Source organism: Schistocerca americana, chromosome X (genome assembly GCF_021461395.2).
Source record: "Schistocerca americana isolate TAMUIC-IGC-003095 chromosome X, iqSchAmer2.1, whole genome shotgun sequence".
NCBI lineage: Eukaryota > Metazoa > Arthropoda > Insecta > Orthoptera > Acrididae > Schistocerca > Schistocerca americana.
The window spans coordinates 379,939,406-379,947,679 of NC_060130.1; the positions used below are offsets into that span (position 1 = coordinate 379,939,406).

Sequence of the window (8,274 nt, forward strand, 5' to 3'; positions counted from 1 at the left end):
CATAAATGTTTATCGTCAACTGTATTCTGTGAGAAGGGAGTAGTATCTTGTCCGTATCAAGTGATACATTAACGTTCGGTGACAGTAATAAATACTTAAGACATTCCTGCGGCCATGGGTTGTTAGAATCACCTCGGCCGCTACAGAAATAAAGAAAAGAAACTACCAGTGTACCGACGAGTATTATTTCGGCCAGTGCAGCACGTACTACACTACACAAATACAAAAGGAGCAAACAGTATTTGTGTATTGTGCAGCTTTTTTTACCTTTTAAAATGCAGTACCACCACCCTCTCAAAGATTGCATTTACAGTATGTTATTCATTTCTGTTCATCTTATTGATATTGCTTAAGTTCCTTATATATTATGTAGTTGCACTGATAATTCCTTCTTTTAATTTGTTTGTGTATCACTCTCCATGTTTTATACTTTCTGAAGTAGCCTTGTCAAGCACTAATTTTATTTTATTTTATTACTCTTGTTTATTAATAGAAACTGTTACGTAGGCATGCTGTTCCTATTTTGTGTTAAAGTTTTTTCCTGTCTACTCCGTTTCTATTTTTATTTATTTAGTGGTCAAATTTTTTACTTTTTACATTGCATTACCACAGCAGTGTCAAAGCTGTTACTTACTATATATTTCTACTTCAGTGTAGACGTGTAACTTGTCTTCCAATGTTGTTTACAAACATTGTAACTTCTTTAGTGACTATAATCAGTAAACGTCTGAAGATGGTCTTGTAAGCCAAAAACCGGTTAACACAATAAAAGTAATATTGCAAAACAAAAGCAAACTAGTGATTTTCATTTGTTATAATGTTGTTCTATCAAGAACCGACGAAAGATTCATTGAGTATTTTTTAAATATCCACTTTAAATTACATAACACTGGTCAACACTCATTTTCTTGCCAAGGATATTTGAGTGGCTTTAGGATGGTTTAGTGGTGCTGAGGACGAATATAGCAACCATTTATGCAGTTTGGCTCTAGTTTTTGAGATAATGCATGATTTATTCAAAAAATTAGAAAAAATTGCTAATACTGAACTCGAGCGCTACAAACTGCAATGAAAAAAGAAAATAATCTTTATAAATAGCTTCTACGAAAACCTGATAGGCATTTGTCCACGTATAAAACATAATTGAAAAGTTTCTCTATAAGTATATCATTTTCCGTCCATGACGAACCGCTTCCTGCACGCTTTCCTTTTATAGGTCTCTTCAGAACAGTCACGTTGCAGATTCCAGCAATAATCTGCCATCATATGCCTGTCCCATCTTCCTTTATATCTTTCCTCTATTCCTTTAATATCTTGATGGAACCGCTCTCCTTGTTCCTCACTGAAATCACCTAGATTACGAGGAAATCGATCCAAGTGGCTGTGAAGGAAGTGCAATTTTATGCTCATGTTAGCTCCTAAGTTTTGAAAGTTAGTGAGCATGTTTTTGACCAGTTCCTCGTAATTGGGAGCTTTATGATTGCCCAAAAAACATTTTACAACAGCGACAAAACTGTTCCAGGCCGATGCTTCAGTGACAGTCATGACACTTGTAAAATTGGTATCGTTGATGAGCCTGCGAATTTGAGGACCATCAAATACTCCTGCCTTAAGTTTTTCACTACTGAGTCCAGGGAACGTATTGCAGATGTATGTGAAGCAATCGGGCCGGCCGAAGTGGCCGCGCGGTTCTGGCGCTGCAGTCTGGAACCGCGAGACCGCTACGGTCGCAGGTTCGAATCCTGCCTCGGGCATGGATGTATGTGATGTCCTTAGGTTAGTTAGGTTTAACTAGTTCTAAGTTCTAAGGGACTAATGACCTCAGCAGTTGAGTCCCATAGTGCTCAGAGCCATTTGAACCATTTTTTTTTTTGTGAAGCAATTACCATTTCTGTCTAAAGCTTTGGTGAATTGCTTCATTAGTCCTAACTTAATATGTAATGGTGGAAGAACAATCTTGTCCCTACTAACCAGAGGTTCATTAATGATGTTTGCTTCACCAACAGCCATATGTTCCCTTGGAGGCCATGTTTTCAGCTTCCAATGTTCGTGCTTTGCCCTACTATCCCACATGCAGATAAAACATGGGTGCTTTGTGTATCCAATTTGTTGTCCAAGCAAGAAGTTCACCATTTTCAAATCAACACAAATCAACCACTGGTGCTGCATATACCGAATTTTCTGCAGAACCATCTTGATGTTAGCATATGCTTCACAAAGTTTTGTTGAGTGGGCAATTGGAATAGATGCGTAACGATTGCCATTGTGTAGGAGAACACATTTTAAACTTCTAGTGGAACTGTCTATGAAGAGACGCCAGTCCTCTGGTCTATATTCCGGCAGCCCCAATTCAAGTAAAAGTCCAGGTATATTGCTGCAATACACTATAACCTCTTCTTGGTTGAAGTATGGAAGAAGGTTTTCTTCTCTCGTCCGGTAAGCTGTTATTTTAGCACTTGGATGAAGACAGTTCTTTTCCTTAAGCCTGGATGCTAAGAGTTCAGATGCTTGCTTTGAAAGATTGAGTTCTCGTATCAAGTCACTGAGCTCCTTCTGGTCGAACTGCTGGGGTTGTGTCTCACGTCCTTCGTATTCCGAATCACTACTTGTACATTCCTCGCCGTGCACATCGTCATCTGATGATGTTAGCGTGGGTAATGTTGTGAAGGTTGGTACAAGAATAATCGTTGCTGTGCACCACCGGTCTTCTTGCTGACTCCAAATCGGGATATTCCCACTTTCGTTTTTTGAACCTATTAAAACCTTTCACATTAACAATGCAAAAATAGCAATCATATGTATGGGTCTTCTGCTCTCGCCATACCATAGGCACTCCGAAGTTTAAGCTTTTCCTTTTTCGTTTTGTCCACTGCCGTAAGCACTCCACACAGCATTTACAAACTTTATGGGGTGCCCACGCCTTGTCTTGATCTCCAAGTTTAATTCCGAAATATGCCAGATACGCTTCCTTCACAAAAGGAGTGATATTCTTCCTGTTCTTTTGAAGAACGTATTCACCACAAATGTAGCAGAACTCATCTGGATGGTTCACGCAAAGACGGCGTGAAGAATTCATGTTTTCCTAAAACAAAATTGCACAAATACTACATATTATTCAGAACTTTCTTGTATTTGCATGTCAATCACATCCAACAAACATCATTAATTGTTTTGTGTGAAATGAATACTCACCTCTTATTTGCTACGTCACGATGAAAAGGTTCTATCTCCTTGAAGCTGCACTGCACATGTGTGTGACTTTCGACCATCGCCATTTTTCTTGTTTACACTGAACGCTACCTATCGGCTGTTGCGGGGATTACCTCGGCCAACAAATGAATGTCGAGTACCGCCGAATTCAAATCTGCGCAACCCTCAATATCTTCAACACACGCACCGCACAACAGGACTGAACACATGCTGACAGTGTGATGTTTGCATGATGTAATCCTCAACCACACAGATGCACTCCCTGAGCACAATTGTTTAATAAAGATAGTACAATATCACTAATTAAAAAACAGGTAGCAAATACATTACACCATATATGGACCCTGCAGTCGATATTATCCACATGAAACTCTCATTTCCACAAATAACCTATATCTCAAAAGCCAGAGCCAATTTGGAAAAAGTACAAATATACTCGGAATGAGTATCATAACAATATCCCATCTTCGTTCAAACTTCCCTGGCAACGAAAAAAAAATTTTATTTTGTAGAGCTGTGTAATCATATTCATTCACAAGAAAATATTTAGGAAGTAGTGACAAACTATATTACATAAAATATCGCTCCATTGGTAAAAATTACAACATTAATACTGCGAAAATTTCTTATGTTACACACTGTGTCGTTGTGTTACATAGGGAATTATGGTGGGTAGAAACTGCAGAGAGAGAACAAGGCTGGCCAACACTAAGCAGGTTCAAATGAATGTAGATGGCCGTAGTTCTAAACATATGAAGAGACGAACACATCATAGACTAGCGAAGTGATACTCTCAACAACATCAGAAAAGTTGCCGCTTGCAATAAGCATAGCTGAAGCTATTTGTTGTCACCATTTCACAACTCTTCTCTTTGCTAATTTTTAGACATTAAATCTATGACTACCTGCGGTTTTGACTCAGGGTTAAATAATCGAAAAGTAGTAAACGTTATCTCCAGATAATTGATTCCCATTTAGAGCCAATTGTCACTCTTTGGTTCGAGACGAGCGGTTTGTTCTTTCATACAAAAACTAGCCTCTTCATATCTTTAGAACTACGGCCATCTACACCAACAACTAGGTATGGCAGTTATCGCTGCAACAATTGGCTTTCGGTTGTATCGGGTTTTTTTTCCACGCCAGTTCAACCTGACTTTAAAACCGCTCAAAATAACCGGTTTTTGAAATAACCGATTTACGGTTTTTTATTCCTATTGTAAACGTAGAAATCTAAAAACATACTGAAAAATTTTGTTTCTCTCAGTTTCATGATACAGTATATAGAATCAAAATATTAAATTAAATAGGCAAATAAAAGGAAACTTAATCCGTCTACCATTCGAGGCTTGTCTCAGAAGGTGATAAATGGTTGAATACTACAAAAATTCATCAATATTCTCTGACTGATGCTAATGTTTTGAAACTCTGCCCAAAAATCATGTCATAATCGGGCTCATACCACTATTTGGGCATTACGAATAGCCAGTCCTAAAGAGTGAAAACGGATGTATAAGAACTCCATTTTTCGTGTTAATTTTCCGTTTTCCTTGGCTACAAGCAGATAAAGGAATATTATGTAGACACATGCAGCAAATCAGCTGCTTTCTGTTTTTACTGTAAACCATGAAAGATATGACGTTGAGTTTTAAATTTATTGCTGTTGCCATAATTTCCTTCTCCTTTTATTATTTGATAGAAATGGCAGACAAATGTTTAATCTGTTAAAGCAAATGTAGCACTGTACTTCATTGGAAGGCTACTTAGTAAAATATTTCCATACCTGGTTTGGTGCCATTCTGCAACAGTGAGAAAGTAACATGTAGATCAGAAGAGACAGGTCTTGCACACTGTATGTACATGCATATCATCTAATAAGCCATGCCACATGGTAACAGGCACATTATTGTCTTAGCAGTACTGTACCAGTTCTTACGACATGTGTTTGTTGCTTGTTTCTGTCGGGATTGTTATTAAAATAGCACTGATAGTTTTTCCGATTTTCTATAATAACCTAATATTTTAAAATAATGCAAATTTTACGATTAATAATTAGTGACTTTTTAAAAGTTTATTTAAAAATGAACAATTTTAGGTACTACTTCTATGGCTAATTGATATTTCGATTTTTTTGTCAAGTTGTCAGCAGAACATAAACAAAAATGTTTTATAACCGCGACCAAACAAACACCGAAAAATACCGGTTATTCACAACTAAAACTCCAGTATAGGTTTTAACAGATGGTTTCTTCCTATCCCCACCAACCACTAGTCTGAGCACAAATTTGTCACGTCTTCCGTCCCGTGGTTTTCTCAGTCGAAAACAGTGCTACGAACGCGATACGTTACGTATGTATTGTTTAGAATCTCCTGAGTGAGCGCGCCAAGTTTCCGTCACTTTCGACAAATAGCGTAGCTGCAGGACAGTTTCAAAATGGCGTGTGTAGATTATGTACATTACAAACAACGTGTCGCCTTTGAGTTTCTCACTGCAGAGAAAGAACCTGAGGGGAATATTCACAAACGCTTGTGCAAAATCTATAGAGCATCTGCTGTCGACAGAAGTGCAGTTAGTCACTGGGCAGGGAGGGTGAAGTCAGGAGAAGGCGGTTTGGCAGAGCTTGACGATTTGCAGCGGTCGGGGAGACCATCCACGGCTGTCACACCTGATATGTTGTAGCGAGCTGATGTTCTCATTCGAGAGAACATACACATTCGTGGAAGACATTTTGATGACGATGAGGAAGTGATTCACACAGTGAAACTCCAGGACAAGGATTGGTACCGACAGGGCATATACGTTCTTGTGTCGCGCTGGAGAAAGGCATAGAATGGGATAGAGACTACGTGGAGAAATAGGGTGCGTAGATAAAACACCATTCTTTCGTGTGTGTAATTCTCATTATGTTCAACAAAGAACTGTTGAAGAAAAAAATCCGGCGCATTACTTTCTGGGCAACACTACCATCATATCGCTCTGCCGTCTCAGTTGCCGTTTACGGGTCAGATGCGGACGAGTTGCGGTCTTTAACGTACTTATTGCGATTTCTTCTTATCAATTTTTTTTATCTGCGTGGTATGTTTCTTTTACTAAATATGTGCAGCTAACTGTGAATTTGAATGATTAAGTAACGGGACTATTAGGATTGTGCAAAGCGAAGTCAGTACTGCATATTAACTGTGCACATATGAACGTACTCAGTCCGGAACCACACAACTGCTGCTGCCAGAGTCGTACTGCGCTTGCCCGTAACGGCAGGTCCAAACTTCCTCACGCTCCCCCCGCCTCATCAAGCGCAGCACGGGTATAATATGCAACACGCGCAGTAAGGATCCAACAAAGAAGCGTCCTGACGCTCACCTGAAGAGAGCAAAATTTTTTATAGTATAGTAAATACGGCAGTGGTGGGGTGGCGGGGAGATAAGTTACAGTGATTAACGTGTGTCTGAGAAAAGCTAGGTGGGCGCTCTCCAAACGCTGGGAGCCGGCAGCGAGCTGTGTCTCCCTCCAGAGTCCGCAGGGCGGGCCCAGGCATTCCGATCGCGACAAAAAACGCACCTGCTGACAGCGCCAGCTCCAGCTTCCCGTTGCCTAACGGGCCCCTCTGTCTTCCCCTCGGCCGCCGCCTTTCGCATTCACTTCCAGATTACAAGGAAACGCTCGAAACTTCGGATTACCCGTGGCAGGTTTTATACTATTAACAAATGTTGCTTTTGAAAAATTACTCCATCCCTATGGAAAAACGTGGGCGCGAAATCAAAAGAATTCCTCTCTGTGTCCTAGTGAACGTGTTTTCAGGAATGTGTGTAGCAGAAAACCATAACCCTCTCATCCGTAACCTCTAAGAGATTTCTCTACGACATCGTTCAAAATGGTTCAAATGGCTCTGAGCACTATGGGACTGGGACTTAACATCTGAGGTCATCAGTCCCCTATATCCTAGATTCCGGACTGCGCGCCTAGAACCGCTAAACCACCGCGGCCGGCTACGACATCGTCGTCGAATCTGAGCATGTGGATTTATTCCAAACAACCTCACTCACTTCGGGACAGGAGGCAGTAATTCTAAAGGATTATGTATATAGCACAGTGTACAGCACGGATTTCGATTTCCGTTCCATACGCTCGTGTTCAGGTAACTGAGGAAACACAATCGCAACTGCTGTATGAATTTGTCGTTATTATGAATTAACTCCATCTACTACTCCGTCTGAACAGGCTTCGAAAGACCCTAACGGTACTATCCGACCGCCGTGTCATCCTCAGCCGATAGGCGTCACTGGATGCGGATACGGAGGGGCGTTGTCCGTTTTCACTTCTCAGTGAAGTAGCTCCTCAGTTGGCCTCACAGGGGTTAAGTGCACCCCGCTTGCCAACAGCGCTCGGCAGACCGAACTGTCACCCATCCAAGTGCTAGCCAAACCCGACAGCGCTTAACTTCGGTGATCTGACGGGAACCGGTGGTACCACTGTGGCAAGGCCGTTGGCTGTTATGGATTAACACGGAACGGAAAAAAAATCGCTACATAAAACATTACTGATCTTCAGATGAGTCGTCGATGAAAATTAATTTCCATGTCCACTTTGCCTAGAAGTCTTCCCTTTTAAGTAATCGATTACGGCTTCTTTACAGCCATCAAACACTACCCAATCAATAGTAGCAAGAGTATCCTCTATGTGACGGCAAGCTGACCACTAGATGTGACGATATCCCGTCTGTATAAATGGAGATGGTGAGTATTGTCAGAAGAATAGCAGTAAGAGCAGAACGGTAGAATCAGTGATCTCAAGCGTGGATTCGTTACTGTATGTCACGTGAATAACGAATCCATCACAGACATTTCAACACTTCTAAAGTGACTGATGTCGAGGTGATTGTGAAGTGGAAACACGAACGAATAACCACAGCTAAATCAAGACCAGACACACCGCAGATACTGAAGAACAGGTACCGTCGAGCTCTGTGGGCGTGAGGGAGGGGGGGGGGGGGGGGGGTCACGAAAACATGTAAACACTCGCATGAAACTAGTGGAGGAAATCACACGTTGCTTCCAGTGAACTCTCAT

General features: G+C 41.0%; 1 pseudogene; it reads right to left on the reverse strand.

The window, feature by feature from the left end:
- Positions 1–7,578: 7,578 nt before the first annotated feature.
- LOC124557601 lies at positions 7,579–7,696 on the reverse strand (annotated as a pseudogene).
- Positions 7,697–8,274: the final 578 nt, after the last annotated feature.